This window comes from Schistocerca piceifrons, chromosome 5, assembly GCF_021461385.2.
Source record: "Schistocerca piceifrons isolate TAMUIC-IGC-003096 chromosome 5, iqSchPice1.1, whole genome shotgun sequence".
In the NCBI taxonomy this organism is placed as follows: Eukaryota; Metazoa; Arthropoda; class Insecta; order Orthoptera; family Acrididae; genus Schistocerca; species Schistocerca piceifrons.
The window spans coordinates 14,702,350-14,716,884 of record NC_060142.1 but is presented as its reverse complement, the minus strand read 5'-3'; positions in this window follow the sequence as shown (position 1 = coordinate 14,716,884).

Sequence of the window (14,535 nt, the reverse complement as noted above, 5' to 3'; positions counted from 1 at the left end):
TAGCTTCGCCTCCAATACCGAAACCTTTTCCTGTAACTCGTCAACTAGTGAGTGTTGCTTTGCTATCAATTCACTAATTGTCACCTTCGTTGATTCCTCTTTAATCAGATTGATCTCATCTGCCAATCTACCTGGAGGAATGTGCCCAGTCGCATCTGAAATTACTTCCTCTGGATCTGCGCAACCCACACTGTTACCGTCTGACCGCATAACGTCAGCTCTAACCTCATACACGCTGAAATCTATGTGCTTTTCTACCAATTGTGTCCGGCTATCACTAAAATTTTCGCAATCTTTCTCCTTAATACTCTCGCGATGTTTAAACTGGATGTTCGCGTCGGATGGGTCGGCTACTTCTACCATTACAACTTTCGGTAAAGTCTGCCGGTTAGGGCCAGAACTTTCCGTTACTACTTCAACATTCAACTCCTGCGGGACGAAACACGACGCATCTTGCTCGTGCTCCCCATTAACATCAACTATTTCTAGTAAAGTCTGCCGGTTAGGGCCAGAACTTTCTATCACTTCACAATCACTATCTTCCTGCGGGACGAGACGCGGCAAATCCTGCCCGCGCTCCCCATAAACACTTCTCCCGTACAGGCCCCTATAATCTCTTAGTTCGTCGTATAAGCGACCGAACTGCCTTAACCAGACCTCATCCCTCTCTGCATCCCCTCGCTCGATGACGGACGTTTTATCCGACATCTGATCTTCTCTCAACAATTGCGAATCATTCTTAAACTCAATCTCCAGTTCCGCTGTGGGTATTACAGCTGGCACCTTATAATCGATTTCCGGAACACTACTTAAATTGTTCTCACTGACAGTGAATGTACCTTCTACTGCCGTGTATACAGCTGATCTACTACTTGTGGGCGCACTCCTTTCTCTTAACACTGGCACACTCTCCCGCCGTTGATTATTCCATACGGAATTTTCATAACGACGACACCTGAGTTTTCTACTGTTATTGGGCCGCCAAAATTTCTCCACGCCCGGTCGGCCCCTCACCGGCGCGGCTAATGGTTTCCCTGTCTCGTCCCAGCAGATACAGTCCCCGGATGCTGCTGAGGCGGCTGGTCACACCCTCTGGCGTTAATACTATTCTGCGCAGCCCGTATCATGCTAGTATGATACTGGTTTCCGTCATTCCGGTTATTATTTGCATTGTACCGATTGTCATTACGGCCCGAACCATTATTGTTATTGCTGCCAAGATTGCGGTATGCATTATTCCCGTAGTTATCGTTGTTGTGGTTCCTGTTGTTGTTACCACGGCCTCCACCACTGTCGCGATTATTGCGCCAATTGTCCTCGTCCTCCACTCTCTCCAGGAAATCATTGATTGTCCTGTAATTGCTTCCTACGTATCGTTTTGTATCATCTGGAAGCTTCTTGTAGAGTTCCCAGACTATTTCGGATTCCGAGCGGCGGTCACGCAAATATTCCAACTTGCGGATCCAGCCCTCACAAAACTCCTTCATCGAGCCGCGCGAATTCGCATCGAAAGGCCTCGATACGACAAATTCGCGCCAGACACTTTGCTGTTTTTGCTCTGACCAGTATTCAGCCAGAAACAAATTTTTAAATTCGTCAAAAGTCAGGTCCGTAATGTTGAGGTTTAGGCCCCAACGCTTGGCATCACCAGCCAACACATCAATAACCGCATTAATTTTTCTCTCATTAGTCCATGATCTGGGTAAAACTCTTTCACAATTTTTAATGAAATCCGTCGGGTGTATACCGCCTTTTTTCAAGGGGTCGAACCGCTCCTCTTTCGTCAACAACTCCGAACTATGTGCACAGATTGGCACATAGCTCTGTTTTTCGTCAAGTTTCCTTTCTAATTCCGACACCCTCGTAATCACTTGGCAAGTGGTTGTCGCAAGCGTTTCCACTTCCCTCTTTTTCTCTTCGCAGGTGTTAGCCTGCTTCGTCACTTTGGTATCTACTTCGGATACTAAAGCCCTTAAAGTTTCCACCTTCTGTTGATCCTCTTTTCTCACTAATTGAATTTGTTCCGTCACCTTATTCTCGATGATCGGAGCAACTGCGTCTCCTACACTTTTCTCGATTCTGCTAATTTCGGAATCAAAACGAGTATTTATGCTCGCAATTTCCGCCTGAACGCCTATCATTTCCTGTTTAAGGTTACCGATTTCGGTATTAATCACGACAATATCGTCTTTGATTTTATCAACTTTTGTGTTAACAACTTCAACATTGTTGTTAACAACATTAATAGCTTTGTTCTGATTGTCTAGCATTCGTTCAATTTTTTCAGACTGAGCTACTTGCTTGGCAGCCTGAGCTGCTTGCTCGGCAGCCTGAGCTTCTTGCTTGGCAGCCTGATCTTTAATTTCTGCCGATTGACTCTTGATTTCGTTAATCAAAACATTCAATAAATCAGTTAAATTCCCGGAAACCACCGGTTTTACTTCCGTAGCGGCTTCCTCTTTCATTGTCCCCCCGTATTCGTCATCAAGGGATTCAGATTTGATTTTCACTTCCGATTCCGAAACATTTTCTAAAGTCTGGAATTCCATTTCTGCTCTTTGTTGCGTTTCGGCGGTCGCATCTTTCATGCTAGCCGCCTGCCCCGGAACAATGGGTACCGCTGTGCGCGTTTCCCACTGTTCGACCGATTGTTCCGTATCCAAGTCTACCAAATTTTGGTAATTGTTGCCTTCACTCATTTTAATAATTTTCAATTTAAATGCAAAATCTCAACTCTAATTAGGATTCCGCACACGAATATTCTCGCTGACGTATCGACCATTTCGTAACCAGTACTTTGTTACGAGATTTGCACAATGCAAAATTCGTGTCCAGAACAACCTCAAATTTGAAGATTGTCCTGTCACCAGGTCGCCACGTGTAACCTCCCCCCTCACTTATCGGCCTTAATGACAGTGAAAAATTAAACCGCGTGTACCTAATGGAAATTTGGGAAAAGCAATCGTCACCGAAGTTAATCTATCGGTAAAGAGGGAGGAAAGGGTTACATCTAAATGAAAGGAAAAATGCAAATGAAACTGGTGGAAATTAATTTTGAAAAGGGGTAAAGTTAATAAAGAAAGTAAATGTGCGGCCGTTATATTAACAATTAACTAGCGGTAATTAGATATTTGAGATTTGGGGGAAATCACGGTCGCCAGTCCTAAGGACAATTACTATAGTAACTGAAAAAGAAAGGTTATTACACATATAATTAACACTAGAAGCGTGGCAACTGAAGGTTGACACGTGTAGTGTGAAAACTGAAAGTTTGTGAGAAGTAATAAATTTCGCTACACTCTGACTTAATTTAGCAAAAGAATTAATAAAACCGGAAAATCGAAAGTTAATTTAGTGACTGAAGTTACTAGTGAGCTTTCTTTCTGAAGCACATCGAAATCCAGTAAAATACGGTTAGTCTTGGACTACCTCAACAATCATTTCAAAAGCAACTTGACTCTACGCAATTTAGAAACAAGAGATTTAACTTTGAACTTGAATTAAATGATTCTGAACTATTAACAAAAGTAAAATTTAGTACGTACCAAGCTGAGCTGCAGTCACAGGTAAGCTAAAATATGCTAACAAAACTCGCACTCTAAATTTGTGCTCGTGTAACCTAAATATTGTAGCCAGCTACTGAACTTTGAAATTAAAGCAGTGAAATCTAATTATATTATTTTAATGCTGGCGTTTGAATTTCAACGACACTCGGGTTCATTTCGGAAAAGGAAGGGACCCTGCTTGGCAATGCAATTGGGACAATGAGCAACAAAGGTTCATGCTAAGTTGCTGTAATTTTGCGAGGCAAACGGAACAATTTGAAAAGCTGAGGTCTGCCATACAGTTCTGAAACTTTACGTGCTTTTAGTCTTCCTTGTTGGTTGATTGAAGGTTTGAAGCCGTCGATCGAGGAGGTGGCGACAGTCACTCATTGTCGGCCGTCGCTGTTGCAGAAGCTGGATGTTGGCGCGCCTTCTTCTCGACACGGTCACCAGGCGAAACGGGCTCTTGATGTGCGCCAGCTAATGCTTCCCGTCCGCGACACCATGTCAGAAACTATTATCGCGAGTCGAGCGCAATTACTTGCTGCCAAACCCCGAAAGCGCGGCAACTCGCGGGAGCGTCACACGACACCTGCTCCACTCGCTACTCCCGCCAGACTCTCACCGTTCTGCGCCCCACGCGGAAGAGTTAACACTACCAAAGATCCTACACACTTTGAGTCTTCACACGACCTATCGATGTAATCGTTTGATAGCAGTTTTCCCTAGGCAAGACCCAGCGTAAAAATACAAATAATATTTACGAAACAAACCAATTATACATCGACATAAATGCATAAATATATATATACAAATAGTAAAACAATTACAATATATAAAGAGACAGAAATGTCATATCTTGAGGTAACAAAACAAAGGAAAACAATAATAGTACAATAGATGAAAATAGGAGGATATGCATTTCCGGCGTTACACGTGCCCCACATTGTCTGAGGATGTTCGTGTAACGTAAACAGACTCAGAAAATGTCCCCCAAAAAAAAAAAAAAAAAAAAAAAAAACAGCGGAAATGCATATGCTCAAAACATCAACAAAATTTAGCATTCGTCTAATTAACCATAAATCAATTTTTAGACCATAATAATTGAGTGGAGACACTCCTAATCGTATTCCACTCTGTCATCTTGCACAAAATAAAACAGGTTGACAACATATTAAAATTCATAGAAAACATAGAAAATGGTTTAGCTATTCTAAAAATCTAAATTCCTAACATATCAAGAAATGGAATACTATTTACAAAATTAATCAGATTGCATGGTCATAAAAACAGGTGGATCAAAATACGCAAATAAATAATTAAATAGAATACACATTTTATATAACCTTTTCATAATTAATATTCTCGTCATGGGAGTCCATTAAACGCTAAACAATAAAATAACACACATCAGATCGAAAAAAACATAAATATTGACAGTAGAATTCTTTCAGCTGTCCAGGAAGAAAAACAATTCCGCCTTCCGTACTCGCAAGTACAAAGAATGCCGACAGCGGCACAAGAGCCGACAGCGGCACCGCCTCGCCAGTATTGTTGCGCCCGCCTGTGCGGCACGCTTGATCTCACTCGCCTGTGTAACGGCATTTCCAGAACGTCCGTTTCACTGAATTCTTTCGGAAAAACTCACTCCCGAGTAATCTCAAGGAGTCCATAAACACTATCACAGTGGATAACTCAACACTGTCCATCATCACACGCATGTACTAGCCTGAAACTTAAAACAGCGTCTAAGTACATCGGCAATGACTAATAAAACACACATTCATGAAATCTGACAGCTAGTTACAAAAGCATATTTACATTCCTTAATCTACTGTGACTCAGCTGAAAACTTAAACTAGCAGCTTGGATTTTTCAGTTGGTTAAACGTCTAATCAAAATTAATTACTTGTTAATTACAAGTTCTTTAATGATCTCTAGGTCAGGCAAAAGCATCGCAACATGGCACATCCTTAAATCTTCTAACTAGCTCGATTTCTCATGAGCTTTTACAAGTACTAAGTCTCCGATTGCAAACTTAGCAAAACGCGCTTTAGCGTCATGACGACGTATGCGAGCATCGGCTTTAAGCTTCATTACTTCTCGCAAACGATCTTTTTTCACACCAATACTAATGTTAATTCGTGGAGGGAATTTGATTATCTCTTCCAATTCACTTTCTACACTTTTGTCAATGCCGAAATTCCTCATGTTACGGCAGTTCAAACCCATTCCTACGTCAATGTCATTCGGCCAGTTAACAATGTGTATAGGCTGGTATTGCCTATGCACACCGTCTCCTGCCTCGTCAAAACTAACTATCATTGTTTTATCTAGTGACATACATGTCAAAGTTTTGCTTTCGCAGTTAATCACTGCACGGTACTTTAATAGCCAATCTAACCCGATAATTACTTCCGTAGTTAAGTCTGGCACGACGACAAACTCTTGTTCAAATCGTGCCCCACATATCTCGAAGTTGACAAAAATCTGTTTCGTGACCGGTTTACTGGCCTTCCCAGTAGCACCGATAATTTTCACTCCTGTTACTGGCATAACTACGATGCCAGGTCTGTCTTTCAGTAACTCAAATATTTTCCCAGATACAGCACTCAATTCTGCACCGGTGTCAATCAACACGTTTAGTTGTAGGTCGTGCATATTAACAGACACTACTATCTGTCTACACTTGTCCTCGACTGTTTCTTTATTTTCCCACAGTAAATCCTCGTCTATATCCAGGTCATTCCAGAAAAAACCATCCGGCTTTGATCCTAAATCCGGCTTATCTGGCGGCTTTTTCAGCCTCTGTTCACATACAGTTTTAATTTCAACACGTTTGTCCTGAGGCTTAGTCTCTAGCTTCGCCTCCAATACCGAAACCTTTTCCTGTAACTCGTCAACTAGTGAGTGTTGCTTTGCTATCAATTCACTAATTGTCACCTTCGTTGATTCCTCTTTAATCAGATTGATCTCATCTGCCAATCTACCTGGAGGAATGTGCCCAGTCGCATCTGAAATTACTTCCTCTGGATCTGCGCAACCCACACTGTTACCGTCTGACCGCATAACGTCAGCTCTAACCTCATACACGCTGAAATCTATGTGCTTTTCTACCAATTGTGTCCGGCTATCACTAAAATTTTCGCAATCTTACTCCTTAATACTCTCGCAATGTTTAAACTGGATGTTCGCGTCGGATGGGTCGGCTACTTCTACCATTACAACTTTCGGTAAAGTCTGCCGGTTAGGGCCAGAACTTTCCGTTACTACTTCAACATTCAACTCCTGCGGGACGAAACACGACGCATCTTGCTCGTGCTCCCCATTAACATCAACTATTTCTAGTAAAGTCTGCCGGTTAGGGCCAGAACTTTCTATCACTTCACAATCACTATCTTCCTGCGGGACGAGACGCGGCAAATCCTGCCCGCGCTCCCCATAAACACTTCTCCCGTACAGGCCCCTATAATCTCTTAGTTCGTCGTATAAGCGACCGAACTGCCTTAACCAGACCTCATCCCTCTCTGCATCCCCTCGCTCGATGACGGACGTTTTATCCGACATCTGATCTTCTCTCAACAATTGCGAATCATTCTTAAACTCAATCTCCAGTTCCGCTGTGGGTATTACAGCTGGCACCTTATAATCGATTTCCGGAACACTACTTAAATTGTTCTCACTGACAGTGAATGTACCTTCTACTGCCGTGTATACAGCTGATCTACTACTTGTGGGCGCACTCCTTTCTCTTAACACTGGCACACTCTCCCGCCGTTGATTATTCCATACGGAATTTTCATAACGACGACACCTGAGTTTTCTACTGTTATTGGGCCGCCAAAATTTCTCCACGCCCGGTCGGCCCCTCACCGGCGCGGCTAATGGTTTCCCTGTCTCGTCCCAGCAGATACAGTCCCCGGATGCTGCTGAGGCGGCTGGTCACACCCTCTGGCGTTAATACTATTCTGCGCAGCCCGTATCATGCTAGTATGATACTGGTTTCCGTCATTCCGGTTATTATTTGCATTGTACCGATTGTCATTACGGCCCGAACCATTATTGTTATTGCTGCCAAGATTGCGGTATGCATTATTCCCGTAGTTATCGTTGTTGTGGTTCCTGTTGTTGTTACCACGGCCTCCACCACTGTCGCGATTATTGCGCCAATTGTCCTCGTCCTCCACTCTCTCCAGGAAATCATTGATTGTCCTGTAATTGCTTCCTACGTATCGTTTTGTATCATCTGGAAGCTTCTTGTAGAGTTCCCAGACTATTTCGGATTCCGAGCGGCGGTCACGCAAATATTCCAACTTGCGGATCCAGCCCTCACAAAACTCCTTCATCGAGCCGCGCGAATTCGCATCGAAAGGCCTCGATACGACAAATTCGCGCCAGACACTTTGCTGTTTTTGCTCTGACCAGTATTCAGCCAGAAACAAATTTTTAAATTCGTCAAAAGTCAGGTCCGTAATGTTGAGGTTTAGGCCCCAACGCTTGGCATCACCAGCCAACACATCAATAACCGCATTAATTTTTCTCTCATTAGTCCATGATCTGGGTAAAACTCTTTCACAATTTTTAATGAAATCCGTCGGGTGTATACCGCCTTTTTTCAAGGGGTCGAACCGCTCCTCTTTCGTCAACAACTCCGAACTATGTGCACAGATTGGCACATAGCTCTGTTTTTCGTCAAGTTTCCTTTCTAATTCCGACACCCTCGTAATCACTTGGCAAGTGGTTGTCGCAAGCGTTTCCACTTCCCTCTTTTTCTCTTCGCAGGTGTTAGCCTGCTTCGTCACTTTGGTATCTACTTCGGATACTAAAGCCCTTAAAGTTTCCACCTTCTGTTGATCCTCTTTTCTCACTAATTGAATTTGTTCCGTCACCTTATTCTCGATGATCGGAGCAACTGCGTCTCCTACACTTTTCTCGATTCTGCTAATTTCGGAATCAAAACGAGTATTTATGCTCGCAATTTCCGCCTGAACGCCTATCATTTCCTGTTTAAGGTTACCGATTTCGGTATTAATCACGACAATATCGTCTTTGATTTTATCAACTTTTGTGTTAACAACTTCAACATTGTTGTTAACAACATTAATAGCTTTGTTCTGATTGTCTAGCATTCGTTCAATTTTTTCAGACTGAGCTACTTGCTTGGCAGCCTGAGCTGCTTGCTCGGCAGCCTGAGCTTCTTGCTTGGCAGCCTGATCTTTAATTTCTGCCGATTGACTCTTGATTTCGTTAATCAAAACATTCAATAAATCAGTTAAATTCCCGGAAACCACCGGTTTTACTTCCGTAGCGGCTTCCTCTTTCATTGTCCCCCCGTATTCGTCATCAAGGGATTCAGATTTGATTTTCACTTCCGATTCCGAAACATTTTCTAAAGTCTGGAATTCCATTTCTGCTCTTTGTTGCGTTTCGGCGGTCGCATCTTTCATGCTAGCCGCCTGCCCCGGAACAATGGGTACCGCTGTGCGCGTTTCCCACTGTTCGACCGATTGTTCCGTATCCAAGTCTACCAAATTTTGGTAATTGTTGCCTTCACTCATTTTAATAATTTTCAATTTAAATGCAAAATCTCAACTCTAATTAGGATTCCGCACACGAATATTCTCGCTGACGTATCGACCATTTCGTAACCAGTACTTTGTTACGAGATTTGCACAATGCAAAATTCGTGTCCAGAACAACCTCAAATTTGAAGATTGTCCTGTCACCAGGTCGCCACGTGTAACCTCCCCCCTCACTTATCGGCCTTAATGACAGTGAAAAATTAAACCGCGTGTACCTAATGGAAATTTGGGAAAAGCAATCGTCACCGAAGTTAATCTATCGGTAAAGAGGGAGGAAAGGGTTACATCTAAATGAAAGGAAAAATGCAAATGAAACTGGTGGAAATTAATTTTGAAAAGGGGTAAAGTTAATAAAGAAAGTAAATGTGCGGCCGTTATATTAACAATTAACTAGCGGTAATTAGATATTTGAGATTTGGGGGAAATCACGGTCGCCAGTCCTAAGGACAATTACTATAGTAACTGAAAAAGAAAGGTTATTACACATATAATTAACACTAGAAGCGTGGCAACTGAAGGTTGACACGTGTAGTGTGAAAACTGAAAGTTTGTGAGAAGTAATAAATTTCGCTACACTCTGACTTAATTTAGCAAAAGAATTAATAAAACCGGAAAATCGAAAGTTAATTTAGTGACTGAAGTTACTAGTGAGCTTTCTTTCTGAAGCACATCGAAATCCAGTAAAATACGGTTAGTCTTGGACTACCTCAACAATCATTTCAAAAGCAACTTGACTCTACGCAATTTAGAAACAAGAGATTTAACTTTGAACTTGAATTAAATGATTCTGAACTATTAACAAAAGTAAAATTTAGTACGTACCAAGCTGAGCTGCAGTCACAGGTAAGCTAAAATATGCTAACAAAACTCGCACTCTAAATTTGTGCTCGTGTAACCTAAATATTGTAGCCAGCTACTGAACTTTGAAATTAAAGCAGTGAAATCTAATTATATTATTTTAATGCTGGCGTTTGAATTTCAACGACACTCGGGTTCATTTCGGAAAAGGAAGGGACCCTGCTTGGCAATGCAATTGGGACAATGAGCAACAAAGGTTCATGCTAAGTTGCTGTAATTTTGCGAGGCAAACGGAACAATTTGAAAAGCTGAGGTCTGCCATACAGTTCTGAAACTTTACGTGCTTTTAGTCTTCCTTGTTGGTTGATTGAAGGTTTGAAGCCGTCGATCGAGGAGGTGGCGACAGTCACTCATTGTCGGCCGTCGCTGTTGCAGAAGCTGGATGTTGGCGCGCCTTCTTCTCGACACGGTCACCAGGCGAAACGGGCTCTTGATGTGCGCCAGCTAATGCTTCCCGTCCGCGACACCATGTCAGAAACTATTATCGCGAGTCGAGCGCAATTACTTGCTGCCAAACCCCGAAAGCGCGGCAACTCGCGGGAGCGTCACACGACACCTGCTCCACTCGCTACTCCCGCCAGACTCTCACCGTTCTGCGCCCCACGCGGAAGAGTTAACACTACCAAAGATCCTACACACTTTGAGTCTTCACACGACCTATCGATGTAATCGTTTGATAGCAGTTTTCCCTAGGCAAGACCCAGCGTAAAAATACAAATAATATTTACGAAACAAACCAATTATACATCGACATAAATGCATAAATATATATATACAAATAGTAAAACAATTACAATATATAAAGAGACAGAAATGTCATATCTTGAGGTAACAAAACAAAGGAAAACAATAATAGTACAATAGATGAAAATAGGAGGATATGCATTTCCGGCGTTACAAGGTCCAGCGGCCTTTCCTCTTTTGAGCGTTTTTAATTGTTTCTCTATTCCTCTGTCGTCTATTTCGATATCCACCATTTTGTTATCTGTGCGACAATGTAGAGAAGGAACTACAGTGTAGTCTTCCTCTGTGAAACAGCTTTGGAAAAAGGCTTTTAGTATTTAGGCCTTTAGTCTCTCATCCTCTGTTTCAGTACTATTTTGGTCGCAGTGTAGCTGGACATTTTCTTTTGATCCACCTACCGCTTTGACATAAGACCAAAATTTCTTAGGATTTTCTACCAAGTCAGTACATGGAACTTTACTTTCGAATTCATTGAACCCCTCCCGCATAGCTCTCCTCACACTACATTTCGCTTCGCGTAATTTTTGTTTCATCATCCTAGATACAGAGCTGGGCGTAACCCGAGTTACTCAACTCCACAATACTTCATGTCACATTGAACTTATATCAAATAGACACCATAAGAAGGGAATAGTTGATTCCTGTCGGACAAAAATATAGTGTCTGTCGAAGTTGAAATTGAGTCTGACTGCGAAGTTTTTCCGCGTTTCAGATTACGCCGCAACAGTTGCAGAATCATTCAAAGAAAGTTTGTTCCTAGCAGCGCGATAGTTGGGCCTACCCCGATCACGCAGTGTTAGTGACATTAACCTACCGAGTATGTACTGGCATGTTTGCGGATTATTTGCTGGTATCCGAAAACTGTCCAGACCAGCTAGTTCGACCAGCTAGCTCGCAATGGATACGTTTTACTTCGTGTAAATATAAACGGGCCGGAACTTATCGGAAGCATCAGTGTAGACACAGTGATTAGTGATCATGATGTCATCATAGAGACAATGGCTACCATAATTTCTGTACCCATTAAGAATGCTCTGAGAGTATTTATTGTGGAAAGAGCAGATGAACAGTTGTTAGCATCACATTAACAACGAAACCACGCGTATCGTATATATCCAATAGCCGCGTGGTTCCGTTGTTAGTGAGACCCTAACAACCACTTATCTGCTCTTTCCAGCATATGTATATATAAAGTTCGGAACTCAAAAATAAAATCAGTCTTGCAAAGCAGCTCGATGCGGCTCTCAAAAATTGTCGACAAAGTCGACTTCGAAGTTTTCGCACCACGCCTAGTAAGGTAATGTAACGCCGGGTGGTAGAGTGCTCGCCTGCCAAGTGTGGAGGCTCGTTAAATTCCCGGCATATGCAAATTATAAAGAAAGCATCATGTTCTCGAGCGCTTTCCTGAAGAGTAAAATACACGAAGAGGGTAAAAAATTTATTTGTGATCCTTTTTAATGCGAATAATATTGAGTAAACATCCTATAAAAATCGGTAACTAAGACTTTACTTTTGTGTGTGATATGCAATTACAGGGGCCAAGTGAAAGTGGCCCAGAGTTCCATGGTACAAAGAAACCAGTCAGAGGAATGGAAATACACTAGCAACCCGACCATAGCAGATACTGAAAGTGACCAACATTCAACACTTTGCACTTTTCGGTCCTAGTCAACGAAATTCTGTAGGCGGATCGAAGCTGGACTGCTGGAATTCCTGCAGTCTCATCCGAAAGTCTCTGCTGTAGTTCTTGTTGACTATGAGAGCTGTTGTGTTACGCCTTAGACACGAGGGTTCCCTACACAAAGTAGTCACATACTGACAGATCAGGTGACCTGGGTAGTCAGCTAGGGCCGCCACCGGACTGGCCTCTGCAAACAGCTCTGCAACTGTAGGTCTTTTCGTCCACGCTGCCGCAAATGATATCCACTCGCCCAGTTCACGTTTATTTGCCTGATTCTGTATAAATAAGAAGGCATGCATTTCTCAAAAAAATAAGATTACATATGTGTTAATCACCATATATCTGACGAATTTTAAAATTAAACAACTTAGGTATTAAGTATGGAACGGAAAGAAGAAACGAAAAAAATAATAACCGTAGAAAGACTCGACCAGCCGATTACCAATCTCGAGCCCTACCGACTTCTCCATCTTTATGAACTTTTCGCTTCACGAATATGCACGCAGAAAATTCGTTTAAAAATGAGAATCTCCCGGGAATCAAACTGAGACCATCCACATTGTAGGTAATCACTGCTCCACATAGCCACCTTACTTCTCGAAAAATCGGCCTCACTTTAACGTATCAAAGATAGTCGGGAAATAGAAAGTCGATATTCTAGAGTGTGTCTGGGAGTGTCTTCGAACGGCTTTGGTTGACTGAACTTCACGCACCGTAAATAAAAAAAAAATACGGACATCCAATTCCTGTCTGATCTGCTTGTAAGACAACGAATGGACCAATTAGTTCCATTTAGACCGACGCACGATTGGTGACCAAAGTTTAAACTGATAATAAATCGCACTCTGGCGAAATATGTGGCGAGTAAGTGGACCAAGGACAGGAAAGGTTCACTGTTTTCCGTTTTGATTTGCCAACTTCCATGTACCATGTACCTGTTTCTCACGAGCAGCGTTTGCCATTATGTCCGCGCTCACACTGGCAGATTATTCGTGTAGTCGTTTCTGCCACTGCAGCGCCGTGTCATCTGGTTTAAAGTCTTTCAGGCGAGTGACGGCTTGGCCACAGAGAATTAATCACTCGGTTTTCTGTCTGCATAGCTTGCATGTTGAAAGGGAACAAAGCTTCCTTCGTTCTATTCTGTTCGAACCTTTTCTGGCGGCTGGAGAAGTACATTTTGCTTTTGTCTGTTACGTGTGGTAATAAGCACAGGACGCTACTTCCCCTATGGGTTCTCTAGCACACCTAACAATGGAGCTCCCAAGGACTGGGTAAACCTCCCCCCCTCCCCCACCCCCTCGTGTAACTGTTTGAATTACACTGAGGAGGAAGGAGAGTGATGGATGACGCACCTTGAGATCAGCATGCAATATCTGTCCACACGTCCGCTCTGAAGAGAAGGCAGTATTTTTCTGCAACTACGAAATTACCGAGCTGGATTACAAATTGAGACTGCTTTGAATATTGAAGCAGTATGATCAGCAGAGGATGTACAGCGCTTACGATTAATGTGTTTAGAAGGTGGATTTAATTCCTAATCTACCTGAATCAACAAGTTTTTCATTCACCGAAAGCTTCTGGCATTTTGTTAGTTTCATAACTACTTTCTGTAGGTGCAGTGTTTCGTCACGGCCGTAGATACCAAGTGTTATTAACTACAATGTTACCTGAAAAAGCACTTGTAGCTATTCAACTGCCATTCGTTATTGAAAAGTGTCTTTCATTTAGTTACACGTCATTTACTTAGTAAATTAAACACGAAAATACATTTTTCTAAACCTTGTTTTCGAAGGATATGAGGCTGTGTGCACCTCTGACTTATAGTAACGGTAACTAATTATGAGTTTGTACCATCGATACAACCCTTACTGGCATGACAACGTTTCCCAAGTCATATATATTTCTCTAAGCCGAAAGACTGCTTGCAGTATTCCAGTAGATTCATTACAGATTCTGGAAGGTAAGAACTTTGCAGCAGCAGTGGAGGTGCCCTGTTGCCTGTAACTTGTGTAGTAAGCCGTTGTTTTCAACATCGCTGTAAGGAAGGATGTTCTACACTGAAAGCAACAGCCAATCATGCACCTTGCACTTGTTTCCCGTATTAGGTGTAACGTGCTAAATCTTT